The sequence below is a fragment of the Echeneis naucrates genome, chromosome 16 (genome assembly GCF_900963305.1).
Source record: "Echeneis naucrates chromosome 16, fEcheNa1.1, whole genome shotgun sequence".
In the NCBI taxonomy this organism is placed as follows: domain Eukaryota; kingdom Metazoa; phylum Chordata; class Actinopteri; order Carangiformes; family Echeneidae; genus Echeneis; species Echeneis naucrates.
In genome coordinates, this window is record NC_042526.1 from 11,988,203 (window position 1) to 12,003,138 (window position 14,936).

At 40.8% G+C, this 14,936-nt stretch overlaps 1 protein-coding gene across 8 annotated transcripts in view; it reads left to right on the forward strand.

Moving 5' to 3' along the window:
* Nucleotides 1–39: 39 nt before the first annotated feature.
* The window catches only part of mef2aa (myocyte enhancer factor 2aa), a 54,618-nt gene continuing 39,721 nt past the window's right edge, over nt 40–14,936 (forward strand). For all 8 annotated transcript variants that reach the window (XM_029522055.1, XM_029522057.1, XM_029522059.1 and 5 more), the window contains exon 1: nt 40–185. The gene's annotated coding sequence lies outside the window, so the exon portion shown is untranslated. The remainder of the gene's footprint in view (nt 186–14,936) is intronic.

A 14,936-nucleotide genomic window follows, 5' to 3' on the forward strand; every position in this document is an offset into this window, starting at 1 on the left:
GAGGCGGCAGCTCGTCAGATAAGGGGAGGAGTCTCCCCCCCTGACAAGAGGAAGACTGGCTTTTCTGAGTTTGTCAGCTCTCCCCAAAATAGCAGTCAGCGTGTAAATGTGAACCGAAATTACGTTTATCCACTGGAGCCACCGATATAGAGTGTCTATATACAGCGACTGACTTGGGAGTAAAGGTGAGTAACGGAAATAGAAACAATGTTGTTGAGTAGCGGCGGAGCTGTAGCTTCACTGAGTGAGAGTCAAAAAAGCGCAAGAGGGAGATGTGGAGAGGAGCTGGGAGTCGGAGACATGAGTCCATTTATCTCCCTCTTCTGCACGCGCGTTCAAGCGTCGGCTCACTTCACGTTTGTCGTGTCAAAATTCAGCAAGGTGGAGGGTTTATTATTATTCATTTTCTTTTCATGTCTTTTTTCTTTGTTTTTTTTTTTTTTTTTGCCGCCGTGAAAATATCCAGCTGTCCGTTTAAAGGGCGCAGTCAGACGCGCGCGCGCGCTGTTGATATCAGTCAAACGCGAGAAAGTTTTTTTGCCAGCAGACAGACAGACAGACAGACAGACAGGACCGAAACACTGCGCACCGGTCTCTCCCTCCGGCCCAGTACGGCTTCTAAAACTCCCCGGGATCCGACATGTTTAGATACTTCAATCTACTTTGGTGGTGGTGGGGGGGACAAAAATAGTAATCAATGCGCGTGTAATGACACAGCCGAGCAGTCACAACAACAGCAGCTCACACTCTGACATTAGCCTGGTCATACAAGCTGAGCTTGGATATTAAGTTTACAGCAAATTCTATGTTTGTATATTATTACCGCTTCTCAAAAACATGTGTTTCACTTAATTCAACGTTGTAATGCAGCTGATACGTATTATGTATCCTACTTTAAATTCGCCTGAGACCTGGATCCAGTTGCCAGTTTTGACAGCTTGTCCAGTGTACATGTTGCTGGTCACTGTGGCATCGCCACACTTGCTTGAAGCTGCAGATCTGAGTTTTCACTACTGCAAACTTAAATCGGCTCAACTAAAGGCGACACCAAACAGCCATTAAGAACATCACTTTGGCAGTTCAGTATGTTAGTGATTCAGCTGTGTTGATGTTGTATACCTTTTTAATAATATAAAGTAAACACTAAGTCTTTACTTTGAAGAAATGACCAGCTGAAGCTGAAATAGACTCCGCTGAACTGTCCCCAACCAAGTCAATTGAGGTGAGATTGTTTTGATAGCTGTCTCCTTGCATAAGACATTCCCTTGAAGATCGTATTTTTTATTTATTCAGAGTGATAGACAGTGGGACAACGTATAGTACATTTCAGTGCAAGTCACATTGTTTTTTAGTTTAAGCTTGTGGGAGTGGATCTTTGCTGTGTGGTGCGTCGTTGAATCTCTCTGTCTCTTGTGACCTTAACCTCTGGCCACAGTGAGCAATAGCCAACAGTAACCTGACCTTCTAAAATGTTTCTGATGTATGCCTACGCCCCACATGTCTCATTAAGGTTGTACAGAAGGAGTACTTGTAACTGAAAATACCACAAAGTTAATATTGGTATGAAAATATTTGGATGCCTGACATGTTGTAACCAGTAATGTGTGCCTTTTTTTTTGTATTGTACATACGCAATCCAACAAATGAAAACACTCAAGGCTTTTTATGCAGCAGATTGTTTAGGTGGATAGATTTAAAAAAAAAAAAAAAAAAGCACTGCTTTTACACCAGTGTAAAAGGCATAGATATACTTAGGCTTACTGTGTGTGCCTCAGTTATGTGGTTTAACCAATGATATATTGTGAAAGCAATTCTTCAGGGACGTAGTAGTTGTTGCAGTACCGTTAAAGCATACTTGAATTTTTCACTGTCCACTTTCTGTTACTGCTGTTCTGACAGCATGTACATTGCCATTCCAGCTGGTTGCCAGTGATTTCTAAAGCAAAGAATAAAGCACCCTCCAATCTGCATTCATTAGCTTCTGTGCTGCCCCAGGCCTCGACAGTAATGGGCCTTGTTGCTCATGATCCACATCACGTGAGCTCTTATGTCTAATGTGTGGATGAGAGATTCTTTCAAGGCTGCTTGAATTAATATAATTTTAACAATTTATGCTATATATCAGCCACTGGAATTAAATCAATGTCGGTGAAGGGACAGATAGAGTCATCATGCGGTCAACAGTTTCTCGAACTTCAGATCCCCAATGCTTTACCTATACATATACACAAACACAAACGAAGCGGTCTGATAATGTGTCTATTGGTCTTATCCTGGAACATTCAATCAACTTAATGTAGTAATGTAAGATAGATGGATGATATGCCACGATGACTATCATTGTTTACGAAATGTTTTAGCCTTGTTACATGGCATGTTTGTGTGCCCCTGCATGTCTCTGTAAATGTGCGTAAGTGCGTGTTAGTGTCTTACCACAAGTTCTCGGTGGAGAAGGAGAAATGAGAGGTGGTGACGGTGTGAGGAACAGGCAGCTGCAGCATCTTTTACTGCACTCCTCATCCCACTTCAATATCTCTCAGCTTCTCCTTCCAGGAGAAATGTGGAGTGTGTGGGCGAGTAGGATCTGCAATTAACGCTGGTTGTCAGAAAGAGAATGCTGGCGTTTACATGATGCCGCTGAATCACTGAGCGTTAGTCTTCTCCTCCACTCTTCTCCTCCCCGGACATTTTTCCAAGGAGGACAAAACACCAGAGAGCTGAAAGCCAAGGATGTATTGAATGAAAAATAAGAGATAGAGGCTGAACATTTTGGTCCAATAAAAGGGATAGGGTTTCTTTGATGGTTTGGTAAGCTGAGATGTTCTCTTACACTGCAAATTTAGCATTAACATTACAGCAATTATGGATGTTACAATTGTTTAACAATCGCTTTATATATTTTTGGTGTTTAGCCTAATATAAATAAAATTTTTAATTGTTTAGCTGTGTTTGAAAATGTTTTTTGTGTGCAGCATTAAGTGGCTCTTAACTCTCTTAGGCTCTTAGGTTTTACAAGTGAATTTTAGGTGAAGTCTAGTTCAGAGAAGCAGAGTTAAAGCATATTACAAGGAGTTTCTTGGTTGGTTTGGTTAATAGAATTGATTTTAATGTCAATTTTACACAGATTCAGAGACTGCACTTCATACTTATTTCTGCAATTGATTTTACATTAGACTTTGGCAGCATATTATTTTTTATATGTGTATTTTACTTCAATAAATAATTACATTTACATTCATAAGTAAGCAACATGACAATGTTCAGTGTGACAGCTTAACTATCCAACTTTCTCTTTGACCAACAAAAGCATCTTAGTAACATGATTCATTGTTTATTGGAGCATCAATATGGAGATTCCAGCATTCTCCTGTGAGACCTGGAGGTTGGATGCAGAATCTTGAGCCTGGCAGATAATGTTTTAGACCACAGTTAACTGTGCACTGTCCCTGGTAGCCTAAATAGAAACATCTTATGCAGTTTTTTCTTCAGCAAATATTAACAAATTAAATAGTGTGAATATACTGTTTGACTGCAATATACCAATTATTTGTCTTAAACTATGATTCGACGGCAATAAAACTTCTGTGAGTTTGATTTCAAGTCAAGACACATCGTTTTATTCATTTTTAAATTTTTTGCTTATGGTTCATAGTTATAAGGGCAATTGCACCAGCAAATATCCGGACTGTGTCTCAGTGGCCTGTAGTTCCCACCAGTACCTCCCTGCAAGGAGATCTTGTATTCAGTATGTGGTTGTCTCTCTGCGTTAGGGGTGTACCCCTCATACTAGACAGGATGTGCACGTGGTGTGGTTGTGAGCCATTACTTAGGTGTGAACAAGGACTTTTTGCAAGGACATCAACTTAAATGCTTGCAGGTTAAAGGATATTTCTTTATTTCTTTACATTAAAACACACAACATTGAATTATGATTGCCAACTGTCACAAAAAACTACTTGCAGAATTCATGCCAATATTATTACCTGTCTTCAATTTTGTTTTTAAAATCACTCTTCTAATATTTCTAATTGATAATTGCCGAACAAGCATATTCAATTTCAACCGCAGTAAGAAACTCTGAAGGAACTTTGGTAGCTGATTGTTCAGGCCCTCTAATAGGCACTCTAATAGCTTGATGTAAGCTCAGAGGGTGAATGCATTGCTCGCTGAGGCACCGTTTGTATAGCAAAACAGCTAGCAGCGACCTTTCAACTGCCCTGCCCTTGACTGAGACCTCTGGTGGTAAGCACCCTGTTTGGCTCACTCAGCACATGTGCTGCTGAGCAGGGCAGAGCAGCTTAAGACTTTGCCGTCTTTTCCTGTCACCCCTGCTCTCCCAAACAATGCCTGACTGGAGGTCTATTCACTTCTTCAAAGTGGACCACACGGGAGAATCAGTAGGAAGATACTCAAGCAGAGCCACACTCAAATCTGCTGTTAATCTGCTTCTGACACTATGATCCTAGTCTGTATCTCACTGCACATCCAGGCTGGTCGTGGACTCTGATTCTGAATATAAAGACAGACAAATTCACTATGTTATATAGCCTCTGTCACCACAGTATCTCAAAATAGGGACAGTAAAAGAACCAACCTCATAGGTTGTCTCAGCACGCAGCTTATTATGACCAACAATTACACTTAACTGTTTGGTGCCATAGTAGCTATAATGGGAGCCAAGGGGGAAGTCAAACGATGAGAGTGCATTTGTGAACAAGACACATGTATTTCACATAGGAGACTGCAGCTCTTTTTAAAATTTAAACTGGTCCTTGTTTCTTTTAAAACGTCTCATTTTGCAACCTAACTTGCACAATGTTAAACACTTATCATGTGCTTTGTACTTTTTTTTTTTTAACCTAAAGCATGACCTTGAAAAACAAAAGTTTTTGTTCCTATACCTACCCTTAATAAACCCATTCCTTGAATTCAACTGTACGATGAATGTTTTAAACATGACACTGAAAGTCCAGTGTAATTAAATGAAGTTGTGATATTTTACATGGTCTTATGAGTGGCATCAAAGGTTCAGTTGACCCCTGTATGCATTTAAGTCAGATGACTTTTTGGTGTTTTCTCTGTTCATAAAGCCCATTAAATCACTTCTTGTTCCCTTAGTTGCTGTCTACTGTGCTAGTAAGTTGGCTTCGCTAATATAAAGAAGTAGATGAGCAGAGTAATCCCACATGTGCACTATGTGGCTTGGGACAGTCAACTGTGGAAGCATGTGGTGGAGCAAAGGTGATGACATTGAGAGGTGAAGTCATTTCACACCTTCCTAAAACACACCTCCACCCCCTTTGGCTTTCTTGAGTGCTGGAGCAACCACAGAATCACTCTGAGCATCAACTCAAAAGTGAGTGGGCCACACCAAGAAGATGTTTAAACACTTGTGTCATGTGGTTAAGTAAATCATTATTTCTTAACTTGTTATGTTATTGTTGAAATAGACATTTGTATGTATGGACATATAATACTTGTTAGTGACTGAGTGTCTACATTCCTACAGCAGTATAATGAAGTTGAATCAGAAGCAAAACTGATAGTTGAAAAGGAAGTTAAGAAAGACATGTCTTTGCTGAGTTGCATTTTAGTTGAATTTTAATGAGACATACATAAATCAAAGGAATATATTATAATCTAATTTACTAGATCAAAAGATCTCCCATGATTGCTAATATACCCCACTGTATTGAATTCCTGATGCTCTACTGTAGATCTTTATCTCTCACTGGAGATTTAACTTTTCAATCTTTGTGTATAACTGATAAATAGAAGTACCATGAGTGGAAAAACAATAGAATTTAGTGCAAAGGTAATTTTATGCAAAGTCTGGTAACTTCTTTGTTGTAAGACTATTTACTTTTTAGTTATGAAGTGGTATAGTAAGCAATTTGATACGTCACTTACAACCTTTATCTCCATTTAGTCCTTGCTCCCATTATGTTACCCGAGACAGTAGGAAGTAGAGGCCGTGAAAAGGTGTTTATCAATGGCTGGTGTAGTAAATACAGCTGGGAGACCTGGGTGTCACAACTCCTGCAGCTAACCCATTGACTAAAAGTCCAGTAGCTGCTGGAAGGAAGAATTGGAGCTCCTGCAGCTGGGTAAGCGCTCTGGCCCCCTGAGCTGCAGGAAGGAGCCCTGTCCTGCGATATCCTTGTTTTTCTGTCTGTCTGCAAAGCCCTGTGAACTAGGACAGCTGGGGGGGATGTGATTCCTTTCATTATTTTGTAGCACACATCAGCTGTATGCAGGGAAGGGATGTGACCCAGCCCCCTCTACTTTCTGGAAGCTGCTTTAGTCCACCACAGGACTACAGTCCACAGTTCAAAGTTGCCTTCCTCTCTGCTGTTAGGCCTCTGTTGGAACAGCATGAACATTACAGCGCCTTATGCACGTTCTTTTTGCTCAAGCATGTGTTTCCAAACGCAGTATGTTGTGACTATTTGGTGTGTACTTATTCAAGATGATAAAAAATGTCTTCCTTTTTCTTGACTTTTCCAATTTTAGGGGAAGCATGGGTCTAATTTGTTATGATTTCTACAAGTCATGATATCATCTTTATACTTTTCCACTTCACTTTGAATTCTAAAGGGTAAACATTACTCCTCTTTAGTCGTAGGCCCTGTTCTAAAATATCTGCACTCTGGAAAGCTGCAGGCATCATTTGAATTCAGGTAAAACTAGTCGTTTTCAGTCAGGTCCATCCATATAGTACTGTGATTGCATCTCCAGTCCCTAGATCCCAGCCCTCTATATAGTGTGACTGGGATTGAAAGTGAGGTGTTGAGTCTGCCCGCTGATTGTGCATCTGCCCGTCTGTCCTCTCCGCTTCTCCCAGTCCACTTTCCATCTGTGTGCTCTGGGCTGCAAATCTAGGTGAAAATGGTGTAGCTTTTTTTTCCCACCAGTGAGCTGTTGCCAGACTGTATTCATGTCAGACTGTGTTGTACTTGATTTTGTTTCCATCATCCCACTTCAACCTCTGTCGCTGGACCAACTACCAGGGGTGTTCTGAACATATATGAGGGTTGGGGTAAAGGGACGGGGTAGGGGGCATCTATCATCAGCAGCTGGCCCTGGGACTCAGGACCAGAGGCTATCAGTGAACAGTTTGACTGAAAAGATTCCTGGAGAGGTGAGCAGCAGCAGCAGCAGGGCCTGTGGGGGTCTCTGTCTTTCTCTCCAGTGTTTGCACACAGTGTTCATGTGACAGCTAGAACGCATCATCTGATTTGGGGGAAACTGTGGGATTTAACTGCAAAAAAATCCCTTTTAGATTAGTTGTTCAGTGAATGCCTTTCATTGATGTTAACAGATATTCAAACCAGATAGAAACGTGAGTGAAAAGTATTCCCTTCACATTTCAGATTGAAGTTGGTCTAACAAGCCTTATTGATTATAAAGAAATGATCCAGCTTGCTCATTTTTGTCACATCTGCCTTTGCGAAAACAGGGTATTTAGGAAGAGTCTTCTGTTTAGACGTATCATTCACAAAGTAGATTCAAATGGTGCACAGATAATTCAAAACATCTCAAAACATCTTCTAGCTTGTCATAGAAACCTTGAAACACAAAGTCCCACTGAAAACATTTAAAAGTCCTAGAATTGAATTAATTTCCTGCCTCTTCCAACCTCCATGTGCCACATGTTTTCAGAAATGGGCCAGCCATTGCTTTATTTGAAATGTTTACATGGGAAAAAAAAAAGGCATGAAATTGTTCGGAAAAAAAATCAATGCTACTTTAGATATCTCCTTTTACTGTTGTTATGACTCATGGCCATCCTCATTGCTCAGATTGCATAAACCTTTTATGTAATGGAACACTGTGGGAAAGAGGCATCGAGTGGAAGATAAAAATGGGAAAAGAAAATCAAATATTTATTCAGAGCTTTTTAATTTTTTTTTCCCCCATTAAAAGCAGAGTTTTTCTGAGAGTGGACAATAACTATAATCCTAAACAATATTATGGCATGTATATGTGGCAGAAACTGTTGTTTTTTACTCACAATTTATTTAGTGGAATATGTCTGCTGATCATCAAACACTGGGAGAGAACAGAATATCTGGAATCTCAGTGTCTAATCTGGATCCTCAGTGTTTCCAAAGATGTGTTGAGAGTGGGTAAATGTACTACTGCTGAGACGCATTATGCATGACGTCCCTAATACCCTTACACTGTGGATTCCCCCTGGAGGAAGATCTTGGTTCAGCTTTGCTGTTTACCATTTCCAAGTTGCAGTCTGCGCTACATCAAAAGGCTGCCATGGCAGTTAACACAACTCGCAGGGTTCCTGCGAGGGGGGGTGGTGGTGTGTGTGTGTGGTGGGGGGGTGCTCCCTATGGTGTTGGCATTACTATTATTGTTATTATTATCATTCCCTGATGAGAAGTCCATCTAATGATAGGCAACCATGTATATGGACACAAGCCCTTATATCATATCAGACCCCAAACTAATGCTATGCAAATTTGGAGACCCTTAAGATCTTGCATATTTTAGTTTTTATATTTTTTGCATGTTTATGCATTTTCTTTTAGTATACAAAAGCAGACTGATTGAGACAGCAATTAAAAAAGTGAAATTGTGAAAACTTGAGAGTAAAAGAAAATGTGAGAGATGTAACTTTATCAGATAGAAGAAAGTGACATATGAATTGTTCATCCATAATGAATCCTGGTGATACTGATGTGCCATGTCAAGATAGTGACTTGTTAAACTGACATGCTGTCATAAGGAATGTTGGTGATGGAGGGCCTTTGCTCAGAGACATAGTTTGTTAAACCAACAGCAATAAATTAGAAGTGAGTAGTTATTCATTAGTCTGTCAATTGCATTTTACAGATGTTGCATGACAAACTGTAGATTGGCTGATTAGAAATTGTTTCTAAAGGTCAAGAGGTTAACATAACAAACAAGTCACAACAATGCTCTGTGTGAAATACTGCATCCTTAAGAGCTCAAAAATCCCCAGTTTGTGTCTCTCATGTATTACCATTACAATAAAGATACACAAACACAAACAAAAGACTACTTTTTATTGTCCGAATGAGAAAATATTGTCTACTTCATTCCAAAAAAAAAAAAAAAAAAAAAAGAAGAAAAGTTTATCAAGCTCTATTTGTATAATTCAGGCAGATGGAATTGACATTCTTGCCTTTTTTTGTAAAACACAAGTACAGTATAACATGAAACTATGAAAATGTGCAGTATTGGACAGAGAAACCAATGCAAATCATGGATTTGATAAAGTATTAAGTAAGTACATCATTGTCATTTGAGGAAATCATCTTTGGATAAGAAAAAAAGACAACTTAAAAATGTTTATTTGTTGTAGAGTCTGAATTTTCCAACTTTCTTTGTTTTTCAGATAACTTGAATGTGTATCTAGGGTTCTCATTCACCAAGCAGGCACATTTTTTCTGTTAGTCATCATCCTACCTTTGCATCAAGGAAGGTATCATAATTTTCTTTGTTCATAAAAGTTTCACTCTTAAATGCATCAAGGGATTTACCTTGAGGAGGAGAGTAGCTTTTCTACATGAAATGGATATAACAGCAAGGAGAGGGTCATCGCTTTATCCTTGAGAAACTGAGAATCCATTCATTGGCTGTGCTCGAAAACCTGACTGACGCAAATGGATCATTGGGAATAGAATTGTCCCAGCAGTAATTATGTTACAACGCTGCTGCCGCACACTACCACAGAGGTGGGATGAGATGGGCACGGGTGCTTCTTTTAGTCTTGTTTCCTTTACATCTTTTCACATAGTTAACACAGTCATGCTGCCTTTCCTTTCCCACTCTCTGTGTCAGATTCCTCTCGCTCTCCTTTCCCCTCTTGTTTTTCCTTCTGTTTCTCTCTCTCACATACACACACCGGCTATCAAACCCAAACACATGTCAAGTGCAGTGGAAAGTTTCTGACTAACATTTATCCTGCTCTGTTGAGCGTTCATTTGTTGAAGAACTCCTGCAAGTGAGGAAAAATTTGGTAGCTGAACATGTCACTTATTTGTCACTGTTGCCCTCCTGGCCTGTAGAGCTCCACAGTCTGTGCCTTTAAGCAAAACCAAACGTATCTGTTTCATTTTTCTCGTGCTATCCAGAACTCAGTGGCACTAAGTCAGTTAAAAAAGAGACACGAAATTAATGTAATGTCAATGGCGTTTTCTCATGAAACCCCAAGGCTCTTAGTCAAAGTCACCTTGCACCGTCCTCTGATCCCCTGACAGTAGTGTGAGAGTGAGATGGAGGATGTCTGTCTGGTAATGCTGTCAGTATATGATGTCCTTTGGTTATTGGTTGTTGTATCCATTCATTGTCATTCAGATTTTGAAGATTAAATACGTGTCCAGTGTTTATCTGAAGAGTGACATAATTTCCAGTCAGTCTGCTACACAGTGTGGCGTCAACGAAACATTTTCTCAGTCAGAACAGGTTCACCCTGTGGGGTTTTCGTTCCTTTTGATGTCATTTTGGAGGTGATAAGTAGCTTTCTGTCTCCCGGTCCCTGTCTTACAGTACCATCCCCCAGCCCAGGCAAGGTGCTAGCAGCATGGAGGATTGTTTGAACTTGCATTGATCCAATGTGGGATTACAGCTGGGCCATTGGAGAGTTGGACTGAGCTACCAGTCATCAGGGCAGATTAACCACTCGCTGCCTGCTTGGCCGCCATTTTAGTTAGGACTTTCTGTTGGCTTCATCACTGGCCTGACTGTGTAGGTCACTTTTTTTTACCTTACTTAATTGAGTTGCATTTAGGCCATTTTAATATGTAGACAAAACATTTTGCTGAATGGAACAACATAAGAGATGCCTGAACAAATTCTTACTTGACGTAAGCATACTAAATATTTCATTTGATTCATCATCTCGAGATTTTGGCCTACTGGCCTTTCTATCATGAAAACTATGTGTGTTGGATTTTCCTTGAAATCGTTCAAGGTATTAATATCAAGAAAATATTTTAGCCTCTCTTGTAAATGTTACTTAAGCACTCTCTGGTATGAGAAATGTCACCCGCAGCAATGCTTTACAGAGGAAGGGGAAGTGCTGCAGAAAGTCCATGATTTGCAGACTGCCCCACCTCTCTCTACATTTCTCAAAGGCTCTTTTTCACTTTTTTGTTCGCATGCCCTTGCAATGGCTCTTATTAATTATATCTCATTTGTTGCCTTGGAAACTGAGGTAAGGGAATGTATAACATGAGTTCAAAGAAAGTGAGAAAGAAAATGAGCAAAAAAGAAATCATGAGAAAGGAAAGAATGAAAAAGAGGGAAGGCTGAAAGGAGGCATTGGAAAAAGTGGTTGTTGAGAGATCAGCTGTGTGTCAGATTAGCATCAGAAGACATTAACACTAGTGATGCTGCCGGGGCCACAATCCTGCCTTTCACTGCTGGAGAGGGAGATAAGCACACTCTCACAAAAGGCAAGAGGGAGAGAGTGTGAGAGGGCTGGCTCGTCTCCACTCCCCTCAGGCCAACAGCACCATTTACAGGTATGGCACCTTCTGATGAAAGCAAGAACAAAGAGGTGGATGTTCATTTCCTACTGCGCTGGTGTCAAGACTCCATTGAAACAAATCAGTAAAACTGTGGATTTAGGCTGCTTTGCTTTATATCTTCAGTTGGCCTGAGGCTAATCACAACCAAGTCACAGTGTTGACACTTTGGGTTCGATACACTGAAGAACGTTGTCATGGATTATTTCACCGAATCCCTATGCCACTGCACGTCAGATTGCTGAGGCTGTTGCATCCTTTCGAAAATGTAGTTCTGTCATAATCATGTTGTTTCAATTTATATTAACTCTTACTGTGAGAGCTGTGATTCACTCTTATGTAACCAATGGAGTGTTTGAATAACAAGAAAAGGTCTCTGCCTACTAATTCTAAAGTGAGGGGCTGAAAGCAGCATGCGCATGTTGTCCAGCCTATCTAATGATCCTTCCAGTAAACATGATAAGCACGCTGAGCTAAGCCAAAAGAGATGGGCTTTTGTTGTTGTTTAGTCTTGCACTTACAGTCTGGTAGGTGATAGGGAAAATGATCAGAGCGTAGGGGTGTCCCCAAGGTGGTCAACTCCCTTTCTTCCTCCTCCTCTCTGCGTCTCCCTCACCGCCCCACCCACCATGTATGTAGAAGGGTCCTGAATAACAGGAAATGGAGGGGCAGGAAGTTGGGTCTTGTCTACCCACGACCTGTGGTAGGATACTGAGGCTAACGCTGCCTTGCACAGGAAACACAACTGTCACGGCTATAGTATGCTTAGGTATGACTTTGGCTCCTGTCCATCACCTTCAAAAGAAGTGGAGGCTTGGTTGCCTCACATAGTGGGTGCTTCTTTAGACACAATGAAGGTTTGAATAATTGTTACAGATTCAACTGACATAGTTTCATTATGCCACAAACATACAGAATAACACTGGCCTCCTTTTTGGTTCATTAGGTGAATCCCTGCAACATAAATTTAGTCTGTAATTTTATGTTCTCTTTTATATAGGACAACAGTTGAGGGAGTATTACCTCAATTTTGAGAGGCGTGAACAAAGGCGTACAGGCAGAGAGGGAGGAGGATGCTGGATACAGTAATTACACAGGGAATTGAGCTTGTTTTATTGATTGTGAAAGGGCCAGGGCTGTCACCAAGCCTCCTGTTGTCTCCACAGGAGGAGGAGGCAGACTGGCCCTCCAGTCAGTTCCAGGCTCACACACAGACAAGGAGAATCATTGTGTCCCTGGTCAGAAAAGACTGTTATACTTACTGCTAACTGTTAAGAGATGAAGCATAGCCCCAAAAAGTGTGTGTGTGTTGATACAGTAAGGCACAGACTCTTAAATGGCAGACATGTCCTATTGACTATGCCTCAAGCTGATGTGGTTGTTTCTATAGTGAAAAGTTTAAGTTATTAGTAAGCACCTTTTGTGTATGTGTGTGTGTGAAACAACAGACAATTAAGTTAAATAGATGTAACACAATCTATTATATAGGGTTATTATTGTAAACAGGCACAAACTGCTGCGATCAGAGATTTTCAGAACTGATGCTGCACTCGCGGCTCTCTGTGCATCCACATGGAAAAACCTACCTTTAGCATAATTACATGTTGTCTGTACTCTGGTAACCAAATCAAAAGAAAAACTGGCCTGTTAAAAAATGTATCATCCAGTATTGTTGTTTTAACTCCACTCTGACAATAATGCAATTAATATATGTATAATATCTGCGTGTGTGTGTTTATATTTCCAGTCGCCCTGTGTCAAAGTCCTGATTTTGCTTCTAGGCAAAGTTCCCTTTTCTTCTTCTCTTTTTATGTTTATTTCTTATGCACACACTGAAGGAGCACATGATTCAGCCAATGAACAGATACTTTGTCCTATTCTAACGCTCAGAAGAAGTTGGACTATCGGCACAAACATGTGCTCTGCCACAGTACAGACAATGTTCTCTTTTGGTATATATATCTTCTGATATTTTTGATCTGAATGGGTGTGCCATCTTAAATTTCCAACTTAATTCTGGAGACTGAAATTACGTTATAAGATCTACAGTGAAGCATGTTGTGATATTAAAGATGTTATGAGATCATTGTGATCATTTAAAACCCCCCCAAGATTTTATCAACGTTGTGTTGACAAACCTGTAATGAATGTGGACGCCTAGGTGGGAGTGTGGCACACCTCCAGTCTGACGGCTCTCCTGGTTTGACGTTTTGTTTCTGTGTAAGAGAAAAGGTCAAGATATAGTCAAATGTGCCACTACACCTGAACTCTCCCAGAGTGACAGCTCTTTTGCTTAAAGACAGGATGGAGTATTCGCATGCATACATATATGGTAGGATGTCTGAACTCTTCACTTTTGCAATTTCACTGCACTTTCATAAAATAAAAAATACTATATTATCACTTTTTGTAGCTTACCTCAATGTTACTTTCATGGTGGCTCAAGTCTGTCATTGGGGAAGCGGAACCCATCCCTAATCTGACCTCTCTCTAATTCAAACACTGCTTCGTCAGTCTCTGTGTGAAATGGTGAACGAACAAGAGCACCGTCACTCTCCCGGGCCTGTTGTGATGTGGTTTGGGGAAATTCTTTGTGGGGGTTCTGGCGGTTACTTTCCTGGCACAGACGGTTGTGCGTGGGTAGTTAGTGAGGTGATCTCAGTCAAGTTTGCCTACAGTGGAGCCCCGAATCAGACAGCCAGACACCATAATGCCAGTCCATCTGTAACCCATAATGACTGTGTGCCACTGGAACTGGTCATTTTCATTTTGACTGCCAATTCGGCCCCTGGCTTCCTCGCCTCACAACTGCTGACTGCATCTAATGGCTTGACTTGTTAACCTCTCTACATATGTAGCCATAGGGGAAATACAGTTGTGTAGACATTTTCTATTTGCTGTCTGTAAGTGATGGATGTGCCCTAAGGGAGCGGGCTATATCTTCTCTTACAGAGAAGCAGAGTCAGGAAATGTCCCCGAGGGAGCAGTGTGGTCCAAACCTCTGGCCAGGTTACAAGCTCATGTGGGAATACACCACCCAGACCCCCCAGGTGGCTTCTTTACTTGCCTTGGAGATTTCAGCCACTGTCAACCCCAGTCTGGGCACTCTCTTAATCATCTTAAGAGCAAAGCTGGCATCAGGATGGGTCAGCTCAGGGATCGCAAGAATACAAAGCCCTCCTGCTTGCTCTGCTATAGCTCACTAATTGACAGATACTATCTTGTTTGTTTTATAGGTATTTAAATGTAAGCTTCTAAAATTTAAAATGTTCAAATAGTTGTGAAAGTATTTTGATCACTTGGATTGGTATCAGAATGCACAATAGGTTATTCAGTACAACTTGTCTGTGACTTGTATAGGTGCTGCCCTTTAAGTGTGAAGCCATCTTTCATTGACTTCAGCTGTGGTTCAAGTGCAGCACCTGA